This window comes from Malaclemys terrapin, chromosome 3, assembly GCF_027887155.1.
Source record: "Malaclemys terrapin pileata isolate rMalTer1 chromosome 3, rMalTer1.hap1, whole genome shotgun sequence".
Classification (NCBI taxonomy): Eukaryota; Metazoa; Chordata; order Testudines; family Emydidae; genus Malaclemys; species Malaclemys terrapin.
Window position 1 is genome coordinate 16669975 of NC_071507.1, and position 16276 is coordinate 16686250.

Sequence of the window (16276 nt, forward strand, 5' to 3'; positions counted from 1 at the left end):
AAATTCCATTGGCAAATGTCCCTGCCCTCTTCTCTTTTTAGAAAATGGAACAGGAAAATTCCATCCAAAAACTCAACAAAATAAGCTGACAATAACACAGCATTATGGTAGAGAAATCAAGAACTCCAATGTCAGGAAATGCAGCAGTGAGATTGAAAGCTCAATATTAAAACCATCCTTTGCCTTAGAATATATTTTGGCCAACTGTGAATACTATCATAACTTAACAAACGTAGATGTTGAAAAAGAAATTCCAGTTTATAATACACTGTGTACGTGACAAATATGATAATGGTCTAAGGATAAACTTGCTTTTCACATGTTAAGAGTATATTATATTGCAGAAGCAGAGAATTCAGACTGAGCTTAACTCAGTGTTTGTTGACTTTGGAGTGGTTGATTTCACTCCAAAGTGTATTTATTGATATATCACTATTCAGTTATCAGTCACACAGGCAGGCACTTTTATAGTGCTTAAAAAAGTTACGCCAGTCAAAAGTACTGATGTTGTCATCTCGTTTGACAGCGGGCTGCACTAAGTGACCAAATAGAAATCAGACCCAAGTCTGTCAACTCTTGTTTACACGCAAGAAATGGCAGAATCAGATGAATGACACTGACTGACTGTGCATGAATGCAGGGAGGCACCGCTAAAAATATTTGGAGAGATTCAAGTGCGTCGCACCAAAAATACATGCATAGTTTCCACCATTGTAAATATCGAGTCTCTGGTCAAGAGCCAAGCGTTTTTATATTTATTTCCACTTGTGCCATCAAGCCGTTGAGGAATTTAATCTCATCATTCAAAATGTTAAGAAAACAGCTAAAGGCACATTATCCTGGGCTAGGATGAGGTATTAGAAAGATGTTCATTCCTTTAAGCATCATGCGCTGAAGGCATTGAACGGTCTCTGGTATTAGTTCTGCAATCAGTCGGCCACTTTGTTTGTAAAAAAGGGTTGGTCATTTATGAAGCCAAGTTTTATCCATAATAAACATTAGAAACATACACAACAATGGATATGCTAATGGCTATCTCATGCGTAAGCTTCAACTGTCATGACAGCTGGCTGGCAATTCACATTCCAGCTGGAATTAGCCCAAGACCCTGATTTACGTGTTCTATACTAATTGAGACAATTGGTTTGTTTCATGATCCATCTAGAAAGTTGGTTGTGTAACCCAAAACTTTGCAAGGAGAAAGCCTGTTAGCAAGAAAGGAAAGATGATCTTGTGTTAAGGCCTAGTCTGGAATACGGGCTACTTTTGTTCAATTCTTGGCTCTATCACAGATTTCCTGTATGACCTTAGCTATGTCACTTAAACTCTATGTCTCAGTTCCCCACCTGTGAAATGGGGATAAACAACACTTCTGTTATCTGCTTTGTCTATTTAAAGAGGCTATTTGAGGTCAGGGACTCTCTCTTACTATGTGAGCTTAGCACAATAAGGCCCCAATCTTGGCTGGAGCCGATAGGACATTTAGTATTAAGTAGCACCTAATATTTCATAACAATGTCAGAGCTCCTGGTCCCTGTGATGAGAAGGAGAAAAGCAGCCTGAGCTCCTAGAAAGTTGCAAGAGGTGGGAGCAGCCATAACCATGCTAGTCAGTGGCAGAGCGAGAGCACCAGGGGATAGTTATACTGAAAGAACAATGGGTGTGTGTAGACAGGGATGATTTGGAAGAAGGCTTATTCCCCCACCCACCTCAATTAGTTGGTTACAAACCTGTTTTTATTATTTACCAGGTTCTAAAAGCAGCCATGAGCTTTGTATCTCCTGGCTAAAGGGTTCTGCCTCTGACAGTAACAGTGCGGTGCAGAAATCATTCAACTAAAATGCTGAATGATCAGGCAACATTAAGAATCTGACCTAGAAGAAACCTCCCTTGTGAGTATTAGGGTTGTACAGATGGAGAGACATGTATTAAACAGCTACCTACCTCTGGCTGTTCCAGCTGTCTCATGGCTGATTTCCCTTCCCCCTGCACTCCTATCAAGGTAACAATCTGATGTTCTTCCCCACACCCAAACCAAACATTTCCCCTATAGCCTGTATTTGGATTCAAAATTCCTTGCCTAGTGATCTCCCTTGCCACTTCCTTGAGTCAAACACCTATGTCATTGTCTTACATCACTGATCCTGATGTTTGCAGCAGGTGTCCAGCTCTGCATCTCCCTCTGGCTTTGGTACAGCCTTCATGGGGGTAGGATTGGGGGAGGTGTTTGCTAGCTTCCTGAGTAGGCCTGGCTATTAAGATACTCTCCTACAACTTCCCAGCAGCTAGGAGGAGAGTGCAGAGGAAAGGAAATAAGGGATGTTCCAATCTGCTCTCTGTCGCACAATACATCTGCTTCCAGACATTAAATATGGTTTGTTTTTTAAACATTTAGCTACATTCTTTCTGATACAAGAGGAGACTATTCTTAAATGTAATAAAAACAGTGGGAGTTTCCTTTTAATTCACCCTCCCCTTACCCAGAAATAAGGCAAATCAGAAGTTCTGTCCACATTTTGCCTGCTCATCATTTGCAAATGTGGTTACAACTTGGCATGTGTCACGGGGTCACTCACCACACTGGCACCTCCTGCTGGGAGTTTTGGGAATTAGCTCAGTTCCAGCGGGTGCGCCCTCGGGTGGTGGTGGCTCTCCCGTCCTTGCCTCCGCCAGCAGACCTGTTACGGCTCCTTTCTCTCTGCGTCTGCTTCATGGCCCAGCCCCGCAGGCCGTGTCACCTTCCGGGGGACTCCTTCACCAAGAGTCCAGCCACTCCTCACAGCGACTTGGCAATTCACAGCCGGGCCGCTCCTTCAGTGGCTAGTGGGCCGGGGGCAGGCCCGCCCACTACTCCAGACCCCAGCCCAGGGCCCCTGCAAACAGCAGCTTCCTGCTGCCTCTTCCTTCCAGCTCACTGTCTCTATTCCCTGGGCCACTTCCCGCAGCCTCAGTTCCTTCTGCTCCTGCCTCTGGCTCCAGCTCCTTTGCCCTCTTCCCGGGGCCTTGTGCCTGTAAGTCCTGGCAGCCTGTCAGGAGCCCTCTAGGAAGCCAGTCTTCTCCCTAGGGCTCCCTGCACAGACCACCTCACTCTGCTCTGCAGCTTCCTTTTATATGGGCCAGCTGGGCCCTGATTGGTCGGTCCAGCAGATGTCTTAATTGTCTGCAGCCTCTGCCCTAATTGGCTGTTTCTCCTGCAGCCACCACTCAGCCTCCCTAGGCTGGTTTAACCCTTTCAGGGCCAGTGCGGGGTAGGTGCCCCATCACAGCATGGTATAGAACTGTTTACACAAGCACAAATGCAACATGTGAGGAACAATAAATGTAGGCAAGAATCGCTATAAACTAAACATAAGGGTAATATATAGCGCTAGCTGGATTGTTTAAAAAACAATCTTTCTCATGCTAGGCAGGGAAATGGTGCTATTATCCCATTGATCTAAAGGGAGGCTGTGGTCAGGCCCTTCATATTTATTATTTCAGTCTCCCACTTCATTTTAAACTCTTAAACTGAACCCCTTATGCGTCCTCGTTTATTCTAGAGGCAGGACTTGTGGATGGTTTAAACTGAATCCTGAGTTCATCAGCTGAGACAGGTCATGAATGAACCAGATATAATAAAACAAGGCTGCAGAACACAAGGTGAGTCAGAGTGTGGATTGCTACACAACAGGGACCTATTTACAGCGGAACCAGCACATGCTTGGAGACGTCTTTTCCCGTTTAATGTCACTTAAAGATTCCTGTTGAATGTCTAATGATAAAAATAGCTAGTAAGTATGCATAATATACCTGTAAATTATTTTACATCATATACAGATAAAGCAGCCCCTAAAACCAAATTGCAATGTATGATATTTTGATTGGAGAGCAGTGAACTCGGCAATTGCAACTCAGTCTACTATACACATCCCTACTGTGATTAAATTACCTTTTAGACTAACCTCTTTTGGGGCAGGAATAGTTACTTATTGTATAGTCGTATAGAACTTAGCTTAATAGCGATAACCTTGTACCTAAGCTAAAGTATGAGTTAATTGGCATAACTGAACTTGGTGGGATAAATCTCATGACTGGAATATTGATTCTGAAGGCTTTTTCAGGGAGGACAGACAGGGAAAAAAAGGGAGGAGGTGTTGCATTATACATCAAGAATATATATACTTGTTCTGAGGTCGAGGAGGAGAGAAGCAGACAAGCTGAAAGTGTCTGGGTGAAGATAAAAGGGCAAAAGAAAAAAAACATGGTAGGGAGTCTACTATCGACCATCAAATCAGGAGGAAGAGATGGTGGATGAGGCATTTCTAGAACAAAACAGAAATATCCAAAAGACAAGACCTGGTAGTAATGGGGCTTTAACTAACCAGACATCTGTTGGAAAAGTAATACAACAGAACACAAGATGTCCCATATGTTCTTGAAAGATATTGGGGATAACGTGTTGTTTCAGAAGGTGAAGGAAGTAACCAGGGGTACAGACATTTTAGACTTGATTCTGACTCACAGGAAGGAATTGGGTGTGAACCTGAAGTCTGAAAGCAATTACAGTGATCATCATGAAATGATAGATTTTATTATTCTAAGGAAAGGAGGAAGTGAGAGTAGCAGAAGAAGGATGATGGAAAAATTCAAAAAAGAAGACTATTTACAAAATTGCAGAAGTGGTAGGTATGGACCCATGGGAAGAAAATCTAAGGGAAAAAGGAGTTCAGGAGAGCTGGCAGTTTCTCAGAGACAATATAAAAGGCACAACAGCAAACTATCCAATGCAAAGGAAAAATAGGGAGAATAGTAAGAGGCCAAAAATGCTCCATCAGGAATTCTTGAATAACCTGATGATTGGAAAGGAATCCTACAAAAAGTGGAAAATGGACAAAGGGGCACTTCCAATTATTGGTCTGGGATTAGATTTGGAAGCTTGTATTTCTAAATGTATACAATATGATCACACTCTTCCTGCCTATGACTTGTCGAGGTGGTAGCTCCTTAACATAAAAATGTGTGGGGAATGTTTATGGCTAGAAGGAATTCCTAGAGTGGAGGGGTACCTCCAGATTTAGGAAGATTCACATATACAGAATACTGAGCAGACATATTAGTGCCTTGATGATGGATGCATGTCCCATGGATTGGGGGGGATGCATGTTCCAGCTGTTTGGTGATGCCTTTTTAACAGACTGGAACATTTCAGTTACTCCAGTAGTAAATCTTCAGAAAGTGATTTACTTCTTTGAGTCACAGGTCGACATTATGGAAGAGGACAACAGAGACTAAGAGAGGATATATATGGCCCTGTAAAGGCCAAGGCAAGGAAGGATGAAAGAAATCTCATGTCATGAGGCCACCTGAAAACAAGCTGCACCAAAAGGCCCAAGAAACAGAGCTGAAGAGTTCATGCCAAAACTACGGTGACAATGTGCTGAACTGCGAGTTGCAGCCTTTTAAGAGTAACTATGTCTTTAGTCCAGAAAGCATAGATCCCATTTGTGGGGTTAACGGCAATGCAGACCACAGGATGGTCTATGCAATGATAGCCCTGCTAAACACAAGTCCTGACTCACATTGCAAATACTACTCACGTGGTCTGCAGAGTTTGTGTGGGCTGGGGCAGAAAAATGTTAACAAAATCAAACCTAGACTCTTTGAAAAGCTGCGACAAATGCTGTAAGTCAGGCCAGTTAGGTTATACATCTAAAAGGTTATTCTGCTTGGTGGATAGATGCAGACTTAGGTAGCATGCCTTTGTTCAAAAAGGGCTATTTGAAATGCTTTAAAAGGACATTCTTAGTTAGGAGCATGTCCCATTATACACCCCATTAAAAGGGGTCAACAAACATGTGGACAAGGGGGATCCAGTGGACATAGTGTACTTAGATTTCCAGAAAGCTTTTGACAAGGTCCCTCACCAAAGGCTCTTACGTAAATTAAGTTGTCATGGGATAAGAGGGAAGATCCTTTCATGGATTGAGAACTGGTTCAAAGACAGGAAACAAAGGGTAGGAATAAATGGTAAATTTGTCAGAGGGTGGAGATGGATGGCAGGAGAGAGATCACGTAATTATTACCTGTTAGGTTCACTCCTTCTGGGACACTTGACATTGGTCACTGTCAGTAGACAGGATACTGGGCTGGATGGACCTTTGGTCTGACCCAGTACGGCCATTCTTATGTTCACAATATTGACCACAGTTCTATTACTCTTCGGGCATAAAAAACAAATGGCAATGAATTAAATAATGTAAATAATTAAATTATCACTCTTCAATATTAGTTTACGGAAAAAAACAGCTGGGATTTTCAAAAGTGCTCAGTGTTAGCCTAACTCTGCTCCCGTTGAATTCAATGGCAAAAGGTACAATTTACTCACCTACCCATAATTTTTCTGTCTCTGAAGTGAATACTTGGTACCCTGTGATCCATTACATCTGAGTATTCCTCTTCTTTTTCCAAGCATGTAGGCACCACTCTCTTTTTTTTTTAAACCTCTCTTTCTAGTTTCACAATGTAGTAACAGCTGATGGTACTGTTCAGAGACCTGATTGCCACTCTAGTCTACACTGGAAAATGGTTGTGGTTACAGCTATACCGGCAAACTCTCTTAGTGTAGACACAGCACTCTTTTGCTGGTTCTGGCTTATACTGGTTTCACTGAATGAAATAAACTATGCAGCATAACTGTGTCTACACAAGGGCTTTTCCCAGTATAGAAATGTCATAAAAAAAAAAAATCACACCCCTAACCAAGATGGCTATACTGGCAAATGTTTCTATACATTCTGATTAACAAGCATTACGAAAGATCATAGCCATCTCCAGGCAAGATTCAGGCTTGATCTTTTATCTGCTAGTTCATTTATTGTTTAAAAACAAAAACGTATGGCAAAGCAAGATCCCAAAATGAGGAAGAGGAGGTTACTTACCTGTAACTGGAGATTCTTTGAGATGTGTGGTCCCTATTTGTATTCCAAATACACATGCGCATGCGCACCATGTGCCGGAGCCAGACACTTTTCTGCAGCAGTGTCTGTTGACCCACATGGACGTCTTACATCACCGTGTGCTCCATGCGAGGTTATAGGAAGCCAGGCGGGGCAACACACCCTCAGTCCCCCTCTTACTGCTGCATAGAGAGCCCGCAGCAGAGGGGAAAGTGTACAAGTATTGGAATACAAATAGGGAGCACACATCTTGAAGAACCTACAGTTACAGGTTCCTCTTCTTCGAGTGATGGTCCCTATACGTATTCCAAACGTGGGTGAGTATGGAGCAATGATCCACTCAGAAATGGGTGTGAGGATGCGATGGGTAAGGCAGGATGGCCCAGCCCACAGTCGTGTCAGCGGCTGCCCATTGGTCGATGGTGTAGTGCACTGTGAAGGTGAGAATGGAGCGCCACATTGCTGCACGGCAGATCTCATTCCAGAGGATGTCTGCTAGCGAGGCGGAGGTGTCTGCGTGCAACTGCGTGCAGTGTGCCGTGATCCTGCTGGGTGGTGTCACGTTGGAGTGCACATAGCATTCTGTAATGCACTTGGGGAGCGAAATGCATGAGTCCTGTCCAAGTAGAAGGCCAGTTCCCTGAGGATGTCCGGGCAGTGCAGCATCCTGTCTGTGGGAGTGGTGTGCGGTTTAGGATGGAAGGCCGGGAGGTGGATGGACTGGTTGAGATGAAACTCGGAGAGGACATTTGGGAGGAACTTAGGGTGAAGGCGCTGGGAGAACTTGTCTTTATGGAAGACTGTATATGGGGGGATCCGCCATCATGGCTGCCAATTTGCTGACCCGCCGGGCAGAAGTGATGGCCACCAGGAAGAGGACCTTCATGGATAGGTGGGTAAGGAAGTATGTGGCCAGCAGCGGCAGCTCAAGGCACCAGCGCTCCAAGCGCGTGCCTGGGATGGCAAGCCGTGGGGAGCGCCCTGCCGGTCCCTGTGAGGGCGGCAGTCAGGCAGCCTTTGGCGACTTGCCTGCGGGACGTCCGCCGGTCCCATGGATTCGGCGGCAATTAGGCGGCGAAAAAGCTAGAGCCACCCCTGGTGGCCAGTGGTTTGAATGGAGGCCAGGTGAGGGCAGACAGCATGAGGTTGAGGTCCTGGGAGGGCATGGGGTGGGAAGCAGCTCATCAGGCCCCTCAAAAACCAGGGAGTGGTAGGGTGAGTAAAAAACGACCGTCCATGGGAGGGAGGAAGGCGCTAAGTGCCACAAGGCGGACGCAAACGAGCTGAGTGTGAAGCCCGAGTTCTTGAGCTCCAGGAGGTAGTTTATGATGACAGGCACGGAGATGGCACGGAGGGGGAGGTGGCGGCGTTGCCCTCATAGACTTCCGCCTACTGTGTGTAAGGATATGGTGGACAGGTGATGTACTGGCGTTGTCTACATGTGAGCCCTATCCCAAAAACCAGCCCGTCAGTTGGGTTGGGGTGGTGAACCCTGCCATTATCCTGGGTGAGAAGGTCCAGCAGGGTGGGGAGGCTGATCTGTGAGTGGGCCGACAGTCTGAGTACATTGGGAAACCAGAACTGTCGGGGCCAGCGTGGGGCTATCATCAGGATGACCCTGACTTGGTATCAGCAGATCTTGTGGAGGACCTGGGGAAGGAGAGGAACTGGAGGAAAAGCATACCGAAGGCCATTGCACCATGGAAGAAGGAGGGTGTCACCCTTGGAGTCCTGAACCCTAGCGCAATAGGAGGGGGTGGCATTGCATGGGTGGCAAAGTGGTCCCCAAGGAGTGTGCCCCAAGCATGGCAGATGGAGCAGAGAGAGGGATTGTGGAGTTCCCACTCGTGGTTGAGATACCAGGTTCTGCTGAGTGCGTCCGCCAGGAAGTTCTGTGCCCCTGGGAGCCACATGGGGCACGATGCTGTGGCAGAGACACCAGTTCCAGAGGCAGATGGCCTCTGTGCAGAGTGACTGGCATCTGGTACCATCCTCTCTGTTTATGTATGCCATGGCGGTGGTGTTATCCAAGAGGATCTGGCCGTGTTGGTCACAGAGCAGAGACAGGAACGTGTGGCAGGCCTGGTAGACCACGTGCAGCTCCGGTGTGTTCACATGCATGCATGCCTCCTTGGGAGTCCACTTCCCCTGTGCGGCATGGCTGGCCAAGTGTGCTCCCCACCCTGCCAGGGAGGCATCTGTGGTGAGGGTGGCCGTGGGGATAGAGGTGACAAATGGGGTGTCTTGGATCACTTTGGTAGGATCAATCCACCAGGTAATAGAGGAGTGGACCCAGCTGGGGACAATCAAGGATGAGGGTGGGTGATGTGGAGCCTGCAGACCGAGAGGAGCCACAGCTGTAGGCAGTGCATATGGAGGCGTGCAGGCAGCATCGCCATGCGGCCGAGGAGACAGAGACAACGGCGCACCGTCATGCACGGGTTGTGGGGCAGGGTCTTCATGAGGGAAGTGAGGGTGGCAAAGTGGTCTGCCGGGAGGAAGGCTCACACTGCGACAGAGTCCAGGTGCGCTCTGATGAAGTGGATCGTCTGGGTCGAGAGGAGCACAGATTTCTCCTTGTTGACAGAGATGCCCAGTGAGGCGAGAAGCAAGTGGAGGGCTGTGACTGCTGTCACCACTTTGGCGAGAGACGGAGCCATCAGCAGCCAATCTGCCAGGTAGGGGGATACAAAGTGCCCCCACTGGCAAAGGTGGGCTGCTATGACCACAAAGACCTTGGTGAAGACTCTGGGGTGCTGTGGCGATGCCGAATGGAAGGACCCTGAATATCACCCACACGGAGGCAGAGGAATTTGCGGTGGGATGGATGTTGATACAGAAGTATGTGTCTTTCATGTCGAGGGCTGCGAACCGTGCCCCCTCAGGGGAGGGAGGGAATGATGGATGCAAGCGTCACCAAACGGAACTTGGTCTTTCTGATGAAAGTGTTGAGTAAGCAGAGATTAAGGCTAGGGCACAGGCCCCCGTCCTCCTTTGGGATGAGAACGTACGGGGAGTAGAAGCCCCTATCGATGAAGGGGATGGCCTGGGTTCAATAGCACCCTTCCTGAGGAGGGTGTCCGCCTCATGTTGAAGAAGGGTGTTTTGGGCGGGGCTCCCTGGAGACAGACGGGGGGGGGGAGAACGAGGAGGGCCTGGGGAGATGGGAAGGTGAGGAATTCTATTGAGTAGCTCTGTCATACGATCTCCAATACCCTGCGATCTGTGGTGATCTTGCCCCAATGGTGGGCGAATAGGGCGAGACAGTCCCCAAAGGTGGCATAGGGGGCTGCAGCCAGTGACGTAGGGGGTTCACAGCTCTCAACTGTCAGGTCAAAATTGGGCCTTCTGTTGGTGGTGGAGGTGGCAATGGCCAATAGCTGGGGGTACTGGCGGGCTGGCTTCTGGTACCCGGTGCAGGTGGGTTGGTACAGCGGGTAGGGCATGGCTGGAACTGTGGCTTAGACTGCCGGTAGCAGAGGGTGGGGGTGTAGATCCCAAGGGATTGGAGGGTTGCCCATGAGTCCTTCAGTGAATGCAGGGTTTTGTCTGTTTTTGTGGCAAATAGCTTGTCTTCATCAAAAGGGAGGTCCTGGAAAGCAGATTGGACCTCCCTGGGAAAACTGGATGACTAGAGCCACGCTTCACATCTCATTGCCACCCCCGTGGCCAGGGAGTGGAATGATGTGTCTGCTGCATCTACCATGGCCTAGAGGCTGATCTTGGTCGTCAGGCAGCCCTTGTCCAGCAGGGCTTGGAAATGCTGGCGCTTGTCATGCGGGACATCCCCCAAGAACTCCACGGGAATGGAGGAATAGAGTTTGCGGCTCATGAGGTCCAGGTGCTTTGCTGCCTTATCTGCGGGGGTGGAGGTGGAAGAGTGCTGGCATGCCTGTTCCATGGCCGCGTGAACGACCAGCGAGGCTGGGGTGTGTGTGGGAGAACAGAATTCAGCCTCCTTAGCCATCACAAAGTACCTGCGTTCCAACCTCTTGGGCGTAGGGGCGCGGGATGCCGGCATGTGCCACATCACTTGTATGGGTTGCAGAATGGCATCGTGAATGGGCAGAGCTATACGCGTCGGTCCCCGAGGCTGGAGAATGTCCAGCAGCTGGTCAGATTGGTCCTGGACCTCCTCCAGGGTGATGCCCAAGTCGAGGGCCACCCTCTGTAGCAGCTCCTGGTACTGGTGGTGATTGTCAGGAGGTGAAAGGGTTGGTGAAATCAGGGCCTTGTCCGGAGAAGAGGAGGCTTTTGTCGAGACTGGTGGTACCAGCGGTGCTGATGGTGGGTATGGCCAATGATAAGGGTCCCATGCAGGCCAGTGGTGTCACTAGACTGGATTCTGATGGTACTATGGGCCCCAAGGATACAGGTACCAGCCAGGCAGGTCCGGAGCGTAGTGCATCAGAAAAGGTGGGCGCGCCCGGGAGTCCGTACTACACTAGGAGACCGGGGAGAAGGATGGCGCTTCCGCCAAGAAGCCCTCTGAGTCTGAAGAAGCCTCTGGAAGTGGCGGAGCTGTCAGTTCGGTCAGTACCATGACTGGTTGAGGTGGGTCGCTGCTAAGGAGTGGCTCATCCGCTGGTGTAGGCGTCTGCAGGGCTGAGAGAGGGCACTGATGGTCCAGGATCAGACTCCGCACGAGGCCATAGGGCCTCTGCCATGAGGAACTTGCAGAGGTGCAGAAGTCGAGTGTCACTGGTCCTTGATGGGAAGGACTTGCAGATATTGCAGCAGGAGACAAGGTGTGTCTTGCTTAGGCAGTAGAGTTAGTGCATGTGCTCGTTGCTCATGGAAAATGAGTGAGAGCATGAGGCGCAGTTCTTGAACCCTGGGACATGGGGTATAATCCCCTGAAGGGGTTGGGGGGGCCCCATGCGGGGCTACTATATACACAAAGTAACTTATTTACAGAAGTAAGAAGAAGCAGAACTATCTATTTACAAAGGACTGTTCTCATACAGGCTACAAGTGCGAAGAGAAGATTCCACCTCCCACCATACGGTAAGAGGGAGCTGTGGGAGTGTTGCCCCAAATAACCTCCTATAACTTCTCATGGAACACATGGTGATATATGTTGACCGTGCAGGTCAACGGCCACAGCTGAAGAAAAATGTACAGCTCCGGCGCATGATACACATGCGCACCTGCTTTTGGAATACATATAGGGACCATCGCTTGAAGAAGATGTCTCCATCTCTCCCTCTTTCTAAGGGGGAAAAAAGGAAGGATTTAAATATTTCCCCAATTAGAGGATGCCCTAGGTCACATCTCTCAGAGCAACAAAGTGCCCACTTCAGAGAAAGAAAAATTTACCATAAGTCAAATTGACTTTTCTCCCTTGTGAGCACTGGGTGCTCTGTGATCTATTACAACTGGGCAGTAGCCAGCAGTAAAACCAGTCTCCAAAACACTCATCAATAAAAAACTGAGCCAAGAGGAAAACCAGTTTTTATCTGCAGATGAACTTTTATTGTTTAACTTTTGCTTTTCTTCTCCCTTCCCCCACCATATGCAAGGTGCAGGCCTCAGAATCACCTCATCTGAGATAAAAATTGCACATAAGGACTGCAGATGGGTAAGACCTCAAAATTAGTTCCTCTCCTGGCCAGTGCAATTGCTAATGGGGACAGTATTTTAATAGAAAATACAGGGAAAATCCCATATATTTAAAAAAAGAAGGTTCAGAGATTACCTAAAGCATCACATCATTCTACCACTCTCCTGACAGTGTCTTGGGTGCTACACAAAAGGGTAAGAAGTGGAGTAGGCAACAAGACTCAGCTCCAATAAATAGTCTTTCTAAGAGCAACGCCAATATCTCTCTGGGTGAGACACAATGAGTCTTGAAATGCCCAGATTTGGGGACAGTTTCTAGATCTGAGCAGGAAATCCACAAACAATCCTGAATATTCTGCTGTAAACGGAGAGGTTTTGAGGAGAAACTCAAGTGCTGTAGGTCTGTAGGGAGAGAATCCTGGAATAGAAATTACCTGCAGACCAGGAGCTTCAAAGATGCTTAGCTAACATATTTAGGAGTCAGAGACTATGGGTGCCTGGGCCACCATAACTGCTTGAGGACTCCACAGTTTTAGGCAGTGTGGCCTAGTGGCTCGGGCATTGGATTAGGACTCAGGAAAGCTAGGTTCAATTCACAGCTACTGCTTTGCTGGGTGACCTTAGGCAAGTCACTTCCCTCCCTGTCCCTCAGTTTTTCCATCACTAAAATAGCGATAATTATACTGACCTCATCTGTAGAGCACTTTGAGAACTAGGAATGAAAAGCAACATAGAATAACTAGTTTTATTCTCATATATCCAACTGGCATCTGCTTAGTCAGGTGACCTATAGGCTGCTCTTACTATCCTTAGTGAGGGCTTGGTAAACACCCAGCATACAGTGGGCACTACTGTAAAGAAACTTAGTAATAAATCAACAAAACTTCCTGCTCTAGGAGCAAGACAATTTCCCTTGCTTCATTCAGGATTTTTAATGTGTACTCCAGCCTCAAAGGGCCAGTATGCCCTGAAGGGGCACTATTGGTCGCTTCTTATGTGAATGGCAACCAAATTCAGAGGAAATCTTGAGAGAGAAAAGCCACTTCTTAGCTGATTGCTACTGTAGGAAGTTGTTCTGATGAGCTTCTTGGGACAACCATTTACCTTGAATTGAATAGGGCCCATTAAAGCTCCCTCAGTGATGCAGAAGAGAATCTGGTTCCTGATTCTAGAAATTCCATGATCAGGAACGTGTGTAGAATACAGCAGTACATCACCAACACAGAATAGATTTTACTCCAATCACTTGTCTCAAAGTAAGTGGAGTACTTGGGGAGTTCTCAGAAGAAATACAAACTGTGAAATATTTTCTTAGGCAACTGTACTAGAACCAGGAATGTCTGATAGAATGTCCAGTGGCAGGCCAGATCCTAATTGAGAGGACCCTAGGGAAGACCGGGGGGGAATGCCTCAGTGGTTTGAGTATTGGCCTGCTAAACCCAGGGTTGTGAGTTCAATCCTTGCAGGGGCCACTTAGGGATCTGGGGGAAAATCAGTACTTGGTCCTGCTAGTGAAGGCAGGGGGCTAGACTCAATGACCTTTCAGGGTCCCTTCCAGCTCTATGAGATAGGTATATCTCCATATATTATTATTATTTTAACACCACTGAAAATAGATGAAGGCAAGGGACTTAAACAGTTGGAAGGCCCAGTCAGTATGTACAGATATTTTGTATCAGTGGGCCATCAAGTCATATATGAGCTTTCAGTCATAGACTGGACATCAAATATATTGATAGACTGGTAAGCCAAGGACGGGGGAGAAGCCAAAGGCAAAGTGCAGGTAGCACTGGCAAATTGGCACATGAGGATGGGCTCCACTCCTGAAGCGAAGTTTAACAGAATGGTCTGAACTTCATGCAGAAATGGGCTTTGCACATTGTCATTCAGCCTGGAGAGAAACAGTATTGGGCAGAACTTGTCTGTTCTCTCCCAGCCAGCCAGTGTCTTGAATGAACCTCCTCTCCCTGCACTCTCTCTCACACACAAATAGTTCTCAGGAAGAGGAGTAATTGTTTCTGGTGAAATAAAGCCTGCAATTGCCTGTTTACTTTTCCCAAGGAAGGAGAGGAACTTGAAAGTCTATGGAGAGATTCTCTCAGGTAGTTTTGAGCCCATCAGTCTGATACGGATTTTTAATTTGATTTGGAAGGCTTGAAAGCTATGGATGAAAGTTGTGTTCTAAGCAGAAAAACAGTGGAAACCAAGATGTTTTTTACTCCCCTTCTGCTCTTTTTTTGTGTTCTATACCCTTTTGGGGTGCTTTTTTTGGTTATAGTACACTAAGGCATCTCACAGAAGGCATGAACTGACCACCTCAGAAATGGCAGAGGCCCCAATCTACTGGACATCCCAGCCTCACAGCTGTAAAGAATGCTGTTTCCACAGCTACAGCTTTTGCTGCTGTCCCAGTCTGTGGCCCGCCCTTCAGAAAAACAAGGGAATCAAGGGATGATTTGGGGGAGTGGACATAAGTGTGTCAAAGCAACCTGATAGCTTTCTTTGACAGGGTAACAAGCCTTGTGGATGGGAGGGGGAAGTGGTACTGTGGTAGATGTGGTATATCTTGAATTCAGTAAGGCTTTTGATACTGTCTCACATGACCTGCTCATAAACAAACTAGGGAAATACAGCATAGATGGAGCTACTATAAGGTGGGTGCATAACTGGTTGGAAAATTGTTCCCAGAGAGCAGATATCAGTGGTTCACAGTCATGCTGGAAGGGCATAATGAGTGGGGTCCTGCAGGGATTGATTCTGGGTCCGGTTCTGTTCGATATCTTCATCAATGATTTAGATAATGGCATAGAGAGTACACTTATAAAGTTTGCGGACGATACCAAGCTGAGAGGGGTTGCAAGTGCTTTGGAAGACAGGATTAAAATTCAAACTGATCTGGACAAACGAGAAATGGTCTGAAGTAAACAGGATGAAATTCAATAAGGATAAATGCAAAGTACTCCACTTAGGAAGGAACAATCAGTTACACACATACAAAATGGGAAATGACTGCCTAGGAAGGAGTACTGCGGAAAGGGATCTGGGGGTCAGAGTGGATCACAAGCTAAATATGAGTCAACAGTGTAACCCTGTTGCAAAAAAACAAACATCATTCTGGGATGTATTAGCAGGAGTATTGTAAGCAAGACATGAGAAATAATTCTTCTGCTCTACTCCACACTGATTAGGCCTCAACTGGAGTATTGTCTCCAGTTCTGGGTGCCACATTTCAGGAAAGATGTGGACAAATTGTAGAAAGTCCAGAGAAGAGCAACAAAAATAATTAAAGGTGTAGAAAACATGACCTATGAGGGAAGATTGAAAAAATTGGGTTTGTTTAGGCTGGAGAAGAGAAGACTGAGGGGGGGACATGATAACAGTTTTTAAGTATGTAAAAGGTTTTTCTTAGCCTCTGAGGATAGGACAAGAAGCAATTGGCTTAAATTGCAGCAAGGGCGGTTTAGGTTGGACATTAGGAAAAACTTCCCATCAGAGTGGTTAAGCAGTTGAATAAATTGCCTAGGGAGGCGGTGGAATCTCCATCATTGGGGATTTTTACGTGCAGGTTGGACAAACACGTGTCAGGGATGGTCTAGATAATCCTTAGTCCTGCAACAAGTGCAGGGGACTGGACTAGACGATCTCTCGAGGTCTCTTCCAGTTCTGTGATTCTATTCTATGTGAGCCCAGTTCAGAAGCCCCTTAGTCATGCAGTAATGCTCTATGAGCTTTAAAGCCTTGCTGAAGTGGTTTTAAAAACACCTGTACAAAATAGTGTG